Below are 18,605 nucleotides of genomic sequence, written 5' to 3' on the forward strand. Positions count from 1 at the left end.
GAGATTTATCAAATAATAAAAATAATAAAATACATTAAATTTTATTCTTTATCATGGATAGTACTTGTATAAAGCATGGCTCTCAAACAGGTCGCAGGTCGCAAGGCACTTACTGGACGGCAATTGGTAGCTTTCTTCCAGGTAGAGAACGCAAATGATCGATATGGTTATAGGTTAACAACATGGATATGCATGAGTGGAGACTTGTCAAATCTGATTCGGAAAATTTAAATATTATATTAAATGGATTTTTAACGTCCGTTTTGACGAAAGAAACTATATTCTTAATATAAACTATTGTTTTAAATAAAGAGGTATTTCAAACAGTATTAAAATACAACAATAAAATCTTATTATTTTAATTAATTAATATATTTATAAAAAAATTGTAATGAATCATTTAGATGATCATGATTGAAGTGTTGTCAGGTTTGATTAAAAGAAATAGTACATTTTGGTTGTAGAAGCAATGGTACATCAAGAATTTATTGCTAAGAAGTACCTATGCTAAAGTATTGTAAGTCACAGAAATATTAATCGAATTTTGGAGCAAAACATAAAAGACTTCGTAATATAATTTGATCATTATTCAGCAGCACTGCTGACAACAATAAAAAATATATTAATAGATTTGAAGCAGACTTTGAAAAAAAATTAAAAATAGTGATTATAAGTTGAACTCTGTTACGAGAATCGGCAACGATGTAGATCCATAAATAATTTGCATATTTTAATTCACTGTTCTTCGAAAAGTAATGGCTAGTGCACCGGGGCGATAAGAATCTGAGATAGGTTCCATCTCAAAGCAATATTAATATTTGATCTTCTAAGAGTGTGTTATATTTATCTCTATTTGCAATTTTTAATATGTCCGTTTCTCTAGTTAGACTTTTTTAAACACAAACGTTTTATTTATTTTTTGACTTGCCTGTTTCCGTCAGTCAATCAGTTTTTAATGATTTTGTTTTACTTTGTTGTTAATATTTATAATGAGTTGAGGTACAAAAAATTATAAAATAGTTTATAAAAACTTAAAATCCGTTATTAATTTTTGTTGTCGGCAAGAGTTTTGAGGTACTTTTAAATACACTATGCAAAGTGCATTCGAAACTAAGCTGGACTTTTAAATCAGTTAAAAACATATATAGAAGAAGTGAATCCTTTACTAGTGCAATGTTAAAACTTCATGAAGCTTATACAAATATTTGTAAGATCTCTTGGAATATTTCATTAAGTTCTTAAATAATGCTTCACCAAAACGGATTTAAAAATGTTTTTTCTATAAAAGAAAATTTCATAAACATATGTAAGCTCCCTCGTAATTGCAAGAATATTAACATCATTACATTACGTATATAATAAGAAGAAATCTGAGAGCCTTAGAATTTCATATTTTACAAAGTAAATAAAGATAGTTCTACGAAACTTTTCTATTCTTTCTGTTTTCCCTTGTTTTATGCAATATTCTATTATATATTATTGTGTTGTTAAAATAAAAAGTTACTCTCTATTGTATAGAGTGTTTGTAATTTACGTATTTCTTGTTTTTTTTTTGTAAAAATTTTATAAGAAATAAAACTTTACAATGCTGAGAGTATGGTTAAGAAAAGATTTTATTTAAAAAAAAATTTTTATTTTAAGCACGTAAAAGTTTCATTGTCAACACCCAAACATTTTTAAATATTTAAAGCCTCTTAAATTTGTGGTGAAAAGTTTATAACAGAATTACGGCAGTATCTTAATTTGGCATATTTTATAAGATAATAGCTGTGAAATTTCTTTTGTAACTAAAAGAAAAATAAACATTAAGAATGAGTTCAAGAACTTTTTTTTTTTAAATTTATCTCTCAAAATTTTTTTTTTGCTATTATAATATAAGAATCTGAAATAATTTAAACTAATTTTGTGCTTGAGTAAATTGTAGACATTTGACTAAATTACAAAACAATCAGGCTTACATAAGCTTATCTAACGTAGGACAACGGTTGCATAAGGAAATTAAATTAAAAATAGAAATTAATGGAAATAGTAATTTTTCTAATTATTGAAAGTGAAATTGGATCAAATAATAGTTACAGTTCGTTACTCTTCTTAATAATAATAACTTTAATTTCACCTAAATGTATAATGTCCTGTCAAGTTTTGTTGTAGTTGTAGTATTTTATAATTACGAACCTTTTAGTTTAATTAAATAATTATAATTTAAGTTACAATCAGTAGTATATTTATGTAGTACATATTTTTATAATTTTAATTTATTTCATAATAAAGGCTAACAACGCCGACATGCAACTTTTACGAATGAAACTAATTTGTGGAACAAAATTTGCTTAATTTCCCCAATGACTTACGTACACAAAATGTATCTATTATTCAGCCTATAAGAGCGTTATTATACGTCTAAAAAAATAAAGAAAACAAAGCATGATAATGCATATGTTTGCCTACTTCAAGTCAAGGCTTTATCAAGAAATGTCATCAGATGCGTTGATAACCAACTTATATATGTAATATAATAGTACATGTTTTTATATATCTTTATACTAACGTTTGTGCTCATAATCATTTTGATAAACAGATTTGATTAAATAAACTTTACATGCTATTCACGTCTATGCAATTCAGTAGCGACGGAAATGAAAACCTTACGGAAATTAAGAGCACATAAAATAAATTGTGCGTTAGAATTGTATTTCGTGCGGTTAATCCTTTTAGAATGTCCTTTTAACACATTTTGAAAAGCATGCATTAAAATGTTCTGTTCTATTTGTGTAAACACGTTTGTAAAATTCGCATTACGCTTTTACATCCATTGAAGTTGGAAGACTTAAACGTCTTTTTGCTTGTACCAGAATCCTAAATCGAAAAGACAACAGCTTTTTGTTGTTACATATTCACATTATCTTTTACTAAAATGAAATCAAAGAAAAAAAATTCTAGATATGAAAATTTCTTAATGTGTTGACTAAAGTTTTTATGACGAAAAAGGCTTGTGGTTTTTATATTCATTTTATATTCATTCACTGCCTATTTGCTTTCACTGGCCATTTCAGACTATCATAAGTTGTTGCTGGCTGTTGAAAAAGTCCTATATAAAAAAGTACTAGTTTTTATGAAAAACTTGTACTTGGCATTTTGCTTCCATTACTGTTATTAGTACTGTTATATATCTCCTTTTTTCTGTCTGCAGCTTCCTTTCCAACTAGAAATTTAGTGTGGATTATTTATTCAAGCAATAAAATAAGGTTTTTACATATGCTGTCTTTTATTGTTTTTTTAAATAATTTTTCTTAATTTGGTAATCCTAATTTATTAGAAAAATGGGTACAAATTATAAAAAAAAATATATGTTAAATATATGTTGAGCTACTTCATATTTTTCTGTTGGTCTAATTAATTTTCTGATATTTTTTGTAGCATTGATTATAATTTAGATTGCTGTTTCTGAAACGTCGACCTGTGGACTACAATCGGTCACGGCAAGTTTGTTAACATATATTATTTAACTTATGCTGTTTTCAATTGTTAAATCTGGAGTAGTTTCTCCAATCGAGATTTTTTTATAACACTCTAAATAGTTTGACTGAGATAGCAATGTTTTATATGACTTGACAAATAATATATGATTTGAATAGATGTATGTATTTATGAAAAACATGAATATCTACTAACACTACTAGAAAAATGTTAGATTATTTCAAAAATGTTTGATTGGGCAATAAAACTTGACACGTCGAGAGGAAATCTAGATTGGAACCTGTTATAGCAATCCAAAACGCTATTAAATTACGGTAAGTTATTTAGAATAGAAAGGAATATTAATGTATATTATTTAATATAGAGGTTTCGAAAAATAGTAAACTACAACAAAAATTTTTTTTTATATTATCTTAATTAATTGAATTTTTGGTTAAAGAATATAAGCATATAGTTGTGGTAGAAAGTGACTCCTTTCGCCTCTATCATGAGGAGAAGGAAACATCAAAACATATTTTACCTTAACTACCTTGAAAGCGGGATCTTAGTTCTAAAGCAAATCGGTAAAATTATGAGATCTATAAATAGTCTAGAATTGTTTTAGTTGGGCCCTTAAGGAACACAATAAATTTTTTAGGTTGGGGTGCCTTTTATTTAATAATAATATGGAGACTTTCCATAGTTTGCAAGAGAAAACGATAAGGATTTTATTACCGTTGACATACTTATATGAATTAACGTCTTCTTAACGTCTTCTTCAATATTAGCTGCGGATCGTATGAGGCCCGTGAGCCGTGCTTTGGATAGCCTTCGCTTAGACTATATACATGAGCCTTTAGTATTGTGAATATTCGAGTAATATAGAAAGGAAAAATTTAATATTCATTACAATTAGTATTTATAAACATATTTTTTATAACTATCTAGTTTTAATCAGACTCAAACAGAAAATACTGGGCCAAGCTAAGAAAAAAATTCTGGATAGAGGCAGAAAAAAAATACTGAGCCAGGTAGTATGAATTTGATCTGTTTTGGTGTATTAGACCAGAGACAGAGACAGGAAAAGGGATACTATCCCAAAAAATGGTATGAAATTGTTCTGGTCTATTAGACCAGTTGTTAACATAAAAGAGCTACTATGTAATCTGCCTAAAAATCGTTTAAATCTTATTTCAATCTACAATTAGTTATTAATTGATGAGAGTCAAACTAAAGTAGCCAATACTTGAGTAATTAATTAATATGAACTTATAAGTATAATACATGGTTATCAATAAAACGTGAATCGGCAGTTGTGAAATGTCAAGTGATAACGTTTATAAACCTTGTTTTTTTTTGAAAATAATAATTGTCTTATTGCATGATTTGTCTTATTCTTCATTAAAAACTTTTTACAACATACGACATAGTGTGTTTTTAGAAAAATCCTTTCATTTAGCCCTTGAATTACTTAAACGTAGCATTGTATTTTAATTTTTTACAAAACTTGTTAAGATATAAAAATTTTTTTAAATAAATTAATTTGAGCTTAAATTTAAACCTGGATATTGTAATAAACTTATATAATTATTGTCTGCTAATTACTTTACGTAACCTAGACTACACTGTGTTTATACAATATTCGCACATAAAATCAAAGGCAAAAAGGCATAGTAACTAAAATATTAAATAAATTAATGTGAACTTCATATCCAATAAAATAAAATATTTTACTAAAGTAGAAAAATATTTGTGGTGTTTTGATTTCTCTACAATTTATCTCTTTTAAAGAAAGTCTTCTTTAAGATCTAGTAAAATTTTAATCGAGATGTGTTAATTGATTAATCAAGTTTACGATGTTCATTGTTTATCTAATGGCAGAATTCACGAGAAGTATACATAATGTAAAAACAGAAAGGATATAACAGTCAGGATGCTGGTTAAACGAAATCCATGATCTCCATAGATTCTATCAAAACTATGCATGAATTCATTAAAGGACAGCTAAACTCTATATTAAAGTTCAAGGATTTGAAACTCATGGAAACACTGAGAGTGTTTATCAACTCATCGGTTTTTATTAAACTTTCAAATGATCAAAAATTCGTGCCTAAATGGTACCCCAGAAGTTGGCTGATTACCAAAAATTAGAGTGTTGATTTGTGGGCACTGATTTATTGGTTCCAAATCACACTTTAAGTAGCTGGCATTTTCTGTATTTATGTCTGACATTTTTATTTTGAGAAAAATGCATTTTCCAATAACAGTAAAGTATTTTGGAAAATTAGAGGTTATTCAAAAGACTAAATAAACATTTGGTTAAATTTATTAACATAAAATGACAAATATTAAAAATGCGTTTTAAACAGCATATTGAAGCAGACAGTTAGATCAATTTATCAATATATACTAATTCATTTGGTAGAGCTGCTCTAGAATGCTCTAGAAATTATAATAAAGTAAGTGCAAGGATATAGGAATGTCTAGATGAGAATAGGTATATTCTATTTCATAAATCATAATATATTTGTTACTTTTTCCTATCTTTCCAATTGTTTCAAAATATTTTTTTTTGTTCAAAATAATTGTATATTCATAAATTTATATGTAACGTAATTGTTGGTAACGTAATTGTTTTTCTCATCATAAAAATTTGTTTAATTGGTTATATAAGTTTCTAAATCATAAAATTTTATTTATAATAAAAATTTTATGTTAAATTTGACTTACAATTCTCAAGTACTTGATAGAAAAATGACTACTAAGTAAGAATGGTATCAGTTGAAGCTGATAAATTTTAATAAATGCTTTAACTGTTAACTGCTTTTGAATCAGCATCCTCATTTTCTATATTGAAAAATATTTCAAGTACGGATAGTGTCATTTTATAGATTTGTTTAGCTGCTTTTTTAAAATTACAAACTAAATTTCATTTATTTTAGAAATTTTACGTTCAATTTTATTTACAATTCTTAGGTAGTTGAAAATCATAATAAAATAAACAGAAGCATACAAGGCTAAATGAGCAGTAAGATAACTATTTAATGAATTTGTTAATTGTTACTTATCTTTGCGATAGTTTTGAAAGTCTGTATCGCAGTGATTTTTCGTTTCAATTAAAATTTTATTTATAATAGCTGATTGACAAAGTTCTATATAAAACTATTATTGTTTTAATATTTTATACGATTATTTTATATTAACATCTCATATTCAGAATTAACGAACTTTAAATTATTCTATACGTCATAAAAAGAATTATAATTGATAATTTTTAAACAAAAAAATAAATTTATTTTTTTAAAGAATTTTTATTCACATAAAAATAAACTCCGAAAAATTGATATAATCAACACTTTTTATTGATTTTCATTTAGTGTATATATAATGAAGCAATCAATATTTAATCATATTTAACTAACTTAACTAATTTTAGTCGAATTAGCGGAACAAATTTTCTGCTTTATTTGGTCAAAGGATTATTCCACGGAAGTAATAAAGGTCAACTCATTTGTGTAAACTGAATTCATGAATGGGGGACTACAATATGCAATATATTTAAATATATAAAACTCAATCACATTTAGGTTAATATTGACTAATCACTTAAATTACTAATATTTGATGTTGTTGTTGTTCATTTTCGAACTCGACTAATTGCTTTGGTAATAAATTTAACCTAATGGATTTTAGGATCGTTGAGGTTTTGATTCAGTGGTTAGTTAGTACTAACAAACGTATAATATATTGTTTGGAAATTGATTACAAGATTAAATGCAACTACAGTTACTGCAATTAAATGATATGAAAACATATTTCTTCATTAAAAAGATATATGATTATTTTTGATTTAATTGATTTAAAAAATTCATACAGCAGTTACAAAATGTATGGAATTAAAAATTAAATCTTAATTGATAACAATATATTCGTTATGTGTATGTTTATATTATAACCGTGTGCGCGTTTGAGTAAATTGAGGTAAAGTAAATTGAAATTTTCTAGAAATTTTTTGCACTGCTCTTATGTAAATATTTATTCATTTATTTATTGCACTTATTAATTATTTTTGGTTAAAAGTTTTTAAATTTATTTATTTATTTAATAAACATCTTATAAAATTTCCACAATGGTAATAAATAATTCACCTAAATTATATCTAATTTAGTCTACCCGAAATTTTGGTAAATAAATTCGCTGCCATACCGACATAATTTACTATTTCCCTCAATTTTGCATCATTGATAGAAAAGATTATTGTAAATATCAAATTGAAATATTAAAGGTACTTACATTTATAGATATACTTTTTTTTTATAATCAATAATAACAATTTGTAGTTTTTTAAATGTGAAAATATTATATAAAATATTGGAGAAAATACCGCGACTTAGACATTTATCGTAAACTCCCATTTTTAGTATTTTACAGTAACTAAATTCTGTATCTTACATCAAACAAAAAAAAGTTCATCTATTCATTTTTATAAAGAGGTTTTGAAAAGTGGTGAACTACAACAAAAATTTTTTTTATTTTAGAACGGTTTGAACAGTAATGAATTGATGCGTAATAAAATATGAATGAATCAATAATGAATTGTTCTTTTTATATTATATTTAATTTATTGAATTTTTGGCTGGCCATACAAAGGTTTAGAGTATGGCTAAATACCCATCGTTAATGGTTTTGGAACTATTTTTATTTTTAATTATTCATACATAATTTTTTAAGACTTATACCAAGAGTTGGCTCATACCCTCGCAAATTTTTCGAAGCTCAGAATCAAATTTTGCAAGGTACGAATTCAACCAAAAATTAAGTTAAAATTAAAAATAATAAAAAAACAATTCAAACAAATTATATACGGGCTATAAACTAATTAAAAAAATCGAATACTTCCTAAGACCACTGATGATGTGAACTTGGCAATACTTGAAACAGCTTTTTATGGTTAGCCAAATTTCAATAAATTAACTAAAATTTTTGTTATTGTCTTTTCATTTTTATTCATTACTTTTCGAAACATCTCTATTAAATACAATAGTTTCTATTAAATAAAATAGTCGCTACGAAACATAACAGATATTAAAATAAAATTTATTCATTTTTATAACTCTTCTTCATTTCATTGTGTTCCCAGGGAAACATTGGGCCATAATTTCTTCTCGGGCACTGCCACCTTGACGGTAGCATACTACTTGTAGGGCCTTCCTTGCTTGTAAGGTCGAATGAGGAGTAATGAAGCTAAGCATAGCCCACCACGTAGCGTCGGTATTAATAATGAGCGGCTGCAAAAGGAGTCTGTTCTCCAGATTATGAGCGTTCTATTTAAAAGCGACTTCTCACTATGTGCAAAGCTTACAGGACTGACATTACGCTTGTAAACTATCGTCAGGGCTTTGCTACCTTCTTTAACTATTTTGTGGAAATAAAATATGAGTCTAAGCCCGCTGGAATTACAGTCTGTAAGGCATTACGCACAACGGATTTCGAGTTGCGAAATGCACGTTTAAATGGAATCTTTTCATTAGGTACAACTGTAACCATTTTTATAATAAAATTATCATAATAAATCTTAAAATTTGAATAAATGTATTAGGTTTAAAATAAATTTAATATAAATAATTAAATTTCTCAAGGATATTTTGTTTAATTTTACTTTCCTCACAATATTTATATTAGTAATAATGTACTATTGCTGTGTTGGATTAACTTTTTTATATATCGATGCTTTAATTCACCCATTGTGTTAATTTTTACTAAATTAAATATCACAATAAATTTTTTGTTCTAAAAATTTAAATTTTTAAATAATTAAATTCACTTAAATAGTTTAAAAAATAATTTTCCACTTTTTTGTTTTATTTGATAATATTTTTATCCTTTTGAATTTAAGTTTACGAAATATTTTTATTCAATTAGGCTTTCTTTGAGAATTGCATGTACCAACATCTATTGCGCGCACTTCATCCACCTTTGTGGAGCTCAAGGATATATTTTTGTTTTATTCTAAATGAAAATTACTTGTACGTACAATGCAATACAAGTTTTCACATAAAATTTCCCATTGTATCTTCAACAAATCGTTCAACACTCTTGTTTGAAATGGAATTCCAGTATTTGGTTGTGTGGCATGTATATAACGTTTGTATACTCTTAATGCCTTCAGGTCCATTCGCACACTCCATTAGAGATACACAAGCGCATGTAATATAAAAATGTGATTAATGTCGTAGAAAGGAAAATCCTACAGACCCGCACAAATGTACTCGTTTCTATATGTATACATAAAGGTAATAAATTTGTGTGCAGGTAAGTAGGTACAACATTTGACAGACAGATGAATAAATTTCTTAATAAGAGAGCTACTTTAGAAGCAGTAATAGTGCAACTGGGCTTAATAGCACAACTAGAAAGAGTTGATTAGCATATTTTTACTTTGTGGAAATGAAGCAAGATTGAAATTAGAATAAGAAGAAGAAGCTTTAAAATTGAATTGATAAATCTTTAATTTATTTTTATTTTGCTGGTATAAGTTTAACATCCGACTAGTATTTCTAATACTATCATCAGATTGCTTATTTAATTTATTTGCATTTTACTGATTAGGTAAACTTGAATTAATTACTTAAATGGAAATCTGTTGGTGTAAAGATACTAATATGTTTAAATAAGATACTTGTAGATTTCAATCTTCTTGCATATTTTCCTTTAATTTTATTTGCTTTACAAAATAAGCTTAATGAAAAGTCATTCATTTTAAACTCACGATACTTATTTTATATCCTGCAGAACAACGCTTAAACGCTTCATTAATTTTACTTCTTGTCATTATTGCTGCTTGAGAACTTAACAAACCATAGAAAACGAAAGTCATTTCTTAACATTGTTTCCTTTTTAATTCCCATGAATAATGTAAACTGTCATGTAGAAGGTTAATAAGTAGAGGTGCTTTCGCTTCATTGTCTTTATTGTATTTTACTGAAAGATTTCTTAAGGAGTTGTTTATGAATTTATGGCTATTAAAAATTAAATTATATTAATTAGTGCATATAACTAGTTTATTACATTTTTAAGAAAAAATCATACGAACTTAAGGTTTTAGCTTTAGTAACACAAATTTTTAAAGACATAAAGTATTCTTCTTTCATAAACTTCGTTATGACCATGCGGTGGCGTATGAGTAACAATTTTACTTAGAATTTAAATAAATTTTTTGAGTTTCAGTTTTTGAGTTTAAGTTTTTTGAGTTTGAATATATAGTTTTTATTGTATTTTAATTAAAAGAATATGCTTTAAAAAGTATTAATTTGTATCTGCACCAATGTTCATAATCTGAAAATAAGTTGAAAAAAATATTCTTTATATGGAACATAGTGTTTCCTATACATTTTATATTAGGTATATTTCAAATAATTAATTTTAAGTAAAACTTGTTGTGTAGTGATGGAAATATTTAGTTTTTAGTACTTATACTAAACAATTTCAAAAAATTCAAACTATTTTTTAAAGCTTAAGGCAGATACATTAAAGATGTATATTTATAAATAAACAAACAATCTTGATTTTAAAAAAAATAGTGCATTCAAGACTTCTCGCTTAAAGTTTCTGTTAATTTAGCACTCCAATTTGGCAAAGTATACTAGGAATAATAAAATGTTTTTAAATCAAAGGAATTTTCTCTTATATTTTTTGTTGTAGTTGTTGATATCAGATTAAAATTTCTCATAGTGCACGAAATATAGTAGTTTATCGAAAACCAACTTATTATAAGAAACCACAAAGAGTATTAAATGGATAAAAGTAAATTGCACACAAGGAAAAGATAGCAGTCTGACTAATTTAAGATGTGAGAAAAGGAAGGCTGGGTTTACTATGTACATCTCGATGTTGTGGAATTATTTTATTTTTGCTAAAACAGTATTTAAAAAATCTTTAAAATTTAGATACTACAATATTTACTTTGCTATTCATTATAAGAAATTATGGCCGTGTGTGAGATCGAGTAAATTGAGTAAATTGAAATTTCCTAGAGATTTTATGCACTACACTTATGTAAATATTTATTTATTTATTTATTGCACTTATTTATTATTATTGATTAAAAGTTTTAAAATTTATTTAAATATTTAATAAGCATCTTATAAAATTTTTACAATGGTAACACCTAATTTACCTAATTCGTATCTAATTTACCCTACTCGAAATTCTGGTATATACCAACATTCGCTGCCATGCCGATGTAATTTACTATTTCCCTTGATTTATCAACAATTTACTCGAACTCGCACACGACCTATAATTTTCTTTTAATAATATATATGTATAAAATGGCACAAAAACATTCTCAAGTAATTGTTTTATTTGATCAGCTTTGAAATATAGTTAATTTAGTTTGCTTAACTGTACTGCAGTTATTGTGCAACTTAATATTTTCGATGTCATGTAGTAGTGTTGTGATATAAGTAAAATATATTAATCAATTTAAATGAAACAAATTTCATACGACAACATAAGTTCTTAATTAAAAATTAAATTTTCAAAAAAGCAAAACCATGAATTTGTTATTAAATAAAAAATATTTCGTATCTAGAACTCGCATGAAAAGCTGAAAAAAATAACATTAGTACATTTTTTTTGGTGTACACATCTGTGATACAGGAACATAATTGTCTTGAAACTTTTTCTTGTTTGTTGGTCCAAATTAGATAAACTTAAAATAAAATGAAAAAAATGTTAAAATTATTTAACATCAAAATTACCAAAGATTTTTTAAAGAATCTTAGTCAAGTCATTTTCTTTCGAAATGATTTCAAATCTCTGAGTTTTTGTACAGCCGAAGTGAACTTCTAGGATCATTATCAGAACACAACCCAATAAGAATATTGTTTGATTTTATATGATAAAAAAATTAAAAACCCTCAATCGAATTATTGATTCAAATGTATTGAATCATAATCATTATATGTTTACAGAAGATTAAAAGGTACTAATCAAATGATTGACTTAATTTTATATTGTACTATTACAACTTAATCAACCTAATTACAACCTAACCAAATATTATTTTAGGAGAGAGTTTATAAAAAAAATGGCATCCAAATCGGTAGTGATAATATCAAAAGCAGTTCTGATTGTAAAAAAATGACTTATGTATAAAAATATATGAGTGTATTTACAATTATAGAGAAAGCTGAATTGTTTTTAAATTTTCTAAAACACACATACAAATAAAAATTTGTTTAAAAATTATTATTAGTATACAATAATCTATTATTATTAATATATTATTAGTAGTGGATTAAAATTATTTGATTTATTTATCGTAAATTTAAAAATCGTAAATTTCTATTACTAGTTATTTTGCTAAACAAAATATACATATACACATATGTATATATTCTGGTTGACTATAGTATATCACGAAAGATAATTACAGTAATCCCTATGCTACTAAAAATAAAATAAACTTCCGTATTTATTTAAAAATAAATAATGACATTTGAATAAATAAATTAGTTAATTTTATTTCATAAACTTAAATACAAATTAATATTTGTAGTTATGTTGCATTTATTCCTCTTTTTATTAGTATTATTTTTTTGCATAAAAACTTATTTCTAATTTAAAATAATACAAATGAACAAATTTTATTAATTAATTTGGTTAATTCCAATTTAAAAACTTAAATGTAAATGAACATTTATTCTATTTCCTTTTTAAACAAATTTATTTAAAATAAATTATTTTGTATTTAAAACAAATAATAAACAGTTTTTAATAAAGATTATTTCAAAAATTTAAGTCCAAATAAATATTTATCCAGTTTTCATTAAAATTATTATCTTGTATAAAAATTTATTTTTAATTTCAAATAATATTAACTCTTTATTCACGAAATAAATTAGTATTTATTTAAGAAATAAATTAGTTGATTTTAATTCGAAAACTTAAATGGAAGCAAACATTATTAAAATTAAAATAATGAATAATAATTTATTTTTTAATTTAATATTTTTTTAATCAATTTAAAATAACTCAAATTATTTTATTAAATAAAAATTTGCTTTTAATTAAAGTAAATAAAGAGATATTAATAAATAAATTGATTTATTTCAATTTTGAAACGCAAATGAAGTAAATATTTATTTATTTTTTATTAAAATTATTTTTTTAATTATTTTAATTTTTCATTTTAACAATATTAAAATGGATATTATATATCCCTCTTGCATTTTTATTTTTTGACGATTTAATTAATGCACTTGAGTCAAAATATAAATGGTTTGTTACTTATTGCTACTTATGTAAGTGCCAAGTTTCTATTAGGATATTTTGCATATATTTTTTTCTTTCTAAAATTTATAAATTATAATTAAGACATACAGTTTAAAAATGTTAAATCATAACATTTTTATAGAGTATTATATAAAAATAAAAACTAATACACAATTTTTTTTTAACTTATACACATAAGACTTTTCAAAAAACAGAAATACTTAAAAAAGTGAACTCGCGATTTTTCTAAAATAATATTTTTATTTAGAATTTATTTTTCCAAATTAATTACATAAACATAAAAAATTTAATTCTCAAAACACTTACCCTAAATCTAATTGCAGTAATTGTATTTAATTTAAGCCTTCAGATATAAAATTTTACACTTTAAGGAAATGTTTACATAAAGTTAAGAACAATAAAACTCATTTCCTTAATTAATAAAGTTACTTGATTATGATTATATTTTCAGAGAGATTCATTCACTCATGTAATAAGACTTTTTAAACCTAATTTCTAAAAAAAATTACATTGTAAATTTTATTAAACAATTTTCATCATTAAAATTGCAAAGACCGTAAAAAATTTCAATTCAAATAAGTAAACAAAAAAAGAAAAAATGAAAAGAACATAAATACTAAGCATTCCAAACTCGATTCACTGGTTACGAAATAACGAAAAACAAATCTGAAGTACACGGAGTACAATCTTTCGAATAACTTGAATATAATTTATTCATGATTATAGGAAGGATACACCGTGTGCTGACATTGAATTCGTCAATCTTTGGGTTACACTATGTCGGTACGTTTTTTTCGTTTCCTCTTCACACAAAAGTAAATCACCGACTTCATCAGATTCTATTAAAGAAAACACTCATACGCCATGTAGCCCGCTTAAAAATTCACAATGGCTTGAAAAAAATTACACACAAGCATCGTAACTTACGCAAAACAAAGTAAGCATTATAAATAAACTTATGCACATACAAACACGTTGAATGTAGTACGCTTGAGTATTTGTGTGGATTAAAGTATCCTTTGAAGTTTTGCTTTATACCTCTTTGGTTTTGTTTTATTATATGTTGAAAAAAATTAAAGCATTTTTTTTGTTTTGAATAAGTCTAAAACTGTTTTAATCGCGTTAGGCTGTTTTTCGTTGCTGGACAACCTCACGGATTTCAAGCCAACTCCAAACTGATTCGAATGCATTCAAATCCTTCGTTTTTATTTCGTTAGTTTTGCACACGTTGAATGTAAGGACAAAACGCGCTTCTTGTTGTTTTTGTTATTATTCCGTATTACGTCGCATGGCGAAAGCTTTTGATATTTTTGTTTTTGTTTTGATTTGCTTTCATACAGTGACATGTGCGTTTCATAAGCTTTTCTTATTTTCTTTTTGTTTTGTGGTGTTTTTTTTTAGTTAATGCATTCGATGACGAAGGCGATTGCCAAGTAAAATAAAAATGTTTTAGATCTAAATTTCTTCCTTGGCTTCAGATTGTTTTAAAAAATAGAAGGGTTTGAATAGTAATAAAGTAACATAAATTTTAAATTTGATTGATTTATTTTGTTGTTGCTTCTTAATTAATGTTTGAACCATTCTAGTTCACGTCATAAGACGCGTCATATTCGACAAAAAAAATCAACATAGTTTTAAATAATATTTGGTAATGATTTATTAAATCAACTTTTTTACTGTGTTATTTGTTTTAATAATTAATTCATATTTTCGACTTATACTTCAATAAAATTTAGTTTACCCGGGCTTAAAGTCGGTCAGTTAACAATTCAAATTATAAATAAGTAACACTAAGTTATTGTTGAAATGATTGTTTACATTTAAAAAAAATTTTTTAGTACATATATTCGGGTTACTTCATGGACCATCTTCAGTACACATATTGGAAAAACAAATTTATTAAACATTAAAAGGAAATAAACATATAAAAACAAAACATATATGCTAAATAATGTTATTACTTTCAATATTTGACAATTCTAAATTTATATTAAAAAAATTTAAAACAAAATCAGAAAACAGAAAACAGATGAACTAAAAAGCAATTAAACGAAATAATTAAACAAAAATTAATTTTATATTTATTTCTATTCATTTTCACTGCAAATTTGTATTTTATCTTGCTATAGAATTTCTTTATATAAAGAGTTATTATTTGTACACAATTAAAAAAAATTTGCTACAAAAATAATTTTTGATTATGTTTATATAGTTATGTTTATATAGTGTATTATACTATATATATGTATTATACTATATGTAATATATATATATATATATATATTATACCATTACACAAGTATATATTATATGCTTATATAAGAATGTGTTTTGTAAATTATATTAAATGGTCAATTTGTTAATAAATACTAGATATACTGGCTAAGTTCTAATCGCTACATAAATTGTGATCAATATTATTCCGTTTATTTTTTATACAAAAATTTCAAAAAAATTATTAAGGCTGATATCACAAGTGCGTTAATAGTAACATCAATTATAATTTTCAAAAAATTCAAGCTTAACTAAATTTATTAACATCAGGTTTTTTGTACGTATAATAAAGTATATAATAACGTATAAAGTATATAAAGAAATTATTGCATTCTTTAAAATCAGAATCCGGCAGCTAATTTATATAAAATATAATATATTAAACATTGGTTTGATATTAATTGCTCTTGGCAACCCTACAATAGGAGCAATATTTACTTCCTGGTTTTAAAAGCTTTTTAGTTTTTGTACTAAAATCTGTTTGCAGGGTAAATTTTTTACGCCATTGAACTCAGAATGCAGAATGTTGTTTACAAATGAAGACGCACATGTTATCTTTTTTGGCGCAAAAATTAAAGAAAGGAGCAAACTCAGTGACAATCCCATAGCCGGCATTTATTCTACTACGATAACATTGACAGTGACATTAGCAAGGACATTTTATTCGTTTTTTTTTATTGTTGTAATATTGTTTTTTAAAGTTAATATTCTGTTTTAAATTAAAAAATTGTCTTTTTATTTATTAACTTTTTTTATTACATTTATGACTAAAAATCAGTGCACATGTTTTGTTAACGCACTAATTGGTCAATTATTTATGTTGTCACAGCATTGTTTATGGACTAGCTAAACCTAATCCTATTTATAATGAAGGATGTATAATTTATATAAATATATTCCATACATTTGACTATTTATACCATTTTGACTTTAATTACTATAACAAATTAATTCTTCTTATTTATTCCTTCATTAGCACAACATATATATAATGTGGACATAATATTTTTAAACAATAGTCAATAAAGATATTAAAAGAAAAATTTACAATTATTTAATTTTATTAAACGATAACTAATTTATATACATAATTTTTTTTTTTTGGCTGAGCACAGCATATTTTTTAATTGTAAAAATGACAACAAATTTTTATTACATTGAACCGAATCACTGTTGTTTTATGGTGGCTGACTATTGTTGGCACTCTGAGACCATTTACTAGTCGATTGAGATGAAGTTTATTTCCTTTTCTTCGGCTTTAAAAATGTCATTATTCTTTAAAAATATATTAATAAGATTGCAATTGGAATGTTGACAAGTCTCGATAGGCAATCTGCCAAAAGCTTTCGTAAATTATAAAATCTTATATATAATCAACTAGTACTGTTATTTGCTAGTTCTTTTAAAAAGAAATTGTTTTTGTCCATGTTTTATTTAACTTGAAACCTTAATAAGTAAAACTTGATAAGTAATAAGTTAAGTAATAAGTTTTAACCAATCCTCCTGAATATAAACAAATAACTTTTCTTTGGGTTCAAGTTTAATAGTCTTGAAGAAACAGTCCTATCAAAAATGGACGTGGTCAGCGGCAAACCTTTAAGTAAATATTATCTGTAATTTTCCAGAATTTTTTTCTGGTGATAATAAACACTTATTGAAATTAGTGATGATACACATTTTGTTATATTATCAACTCATCTTCTAATTCCATTTTATCAAACAGTGTTCTGAAGTCATGATCTTTTTAGTCAGCTGATCTATTTTCTGATTCCATTTCATCAAATGCATAAGTTTTGTCTGTATTTGATGCATGTAACATATCTTCATTAGTTATTTAGAGCATTTTGAACCCTCTTTAATTGATTATCATAAATAATGATCAATGAATAATGAAGTACTCAAAGCAAGTTGTTAATAGCAAGAGTATATTAATTTTACGTTATTCGCGTAAGATGGTATATTTAATAAAGAGGTTTCAAACAGTATTGAACTACAACAACAAAAATTATTTTTATATTATTTTAATTAATTGAATTTTTGGCTGGCCGTACAGATATTTAGAGTATTGTCAAATAACCATCATCAGTGGGTTTCTGTTAAAATAAAAATAGTCACTACTGTCATATTGATGTTAAAATCAAATTTTATAAGGCATATGTAAGATAAAAGGAGACAGAATTAAAAAAAGAAACATTTATTTACCTAATTATATCAATATATTTGCAACGGCAAAATTTTATATTTTTTAATTTTGCTTTATAAAAGTGTATATAGAATCGGAATAAAAATAAAAGAAAATGAAAACAACATACATACCTTTATGTGTTTAACAAATAAACTAAATTTGAAAATGTTTTTCATATGAAAACATAATGCAAGTTAAACAAATTTAAAACACAATTTAATAAACTTCTTAAAAGTTTTCTTTAATTTTTAATTACACATACATACACTACTTCCACTTTCATACAAACACTCACTAACTTTGCCCATTCATTTTGATAACAAAATAATGTTTCAAATTTGCTTTCCACCCTTTTTTGTATTTGATCACTTAAAAAACTATACTGACGCAC

The sequence above is a fragment of the Teleopsis dalmanni genome, chromosome 1 (genome assembly GCF_002237135.1).
Source record: "Teleopsis dalmanni isolate 2A chromosome 1, ASM223713v2, whole genome shotgun sequence".
NCBI lineage: Eukaryota > Metazoa > Arthropoda > Insecta > Diptera > Diopsidae > Teleopsis > Teleopsis dalmanni.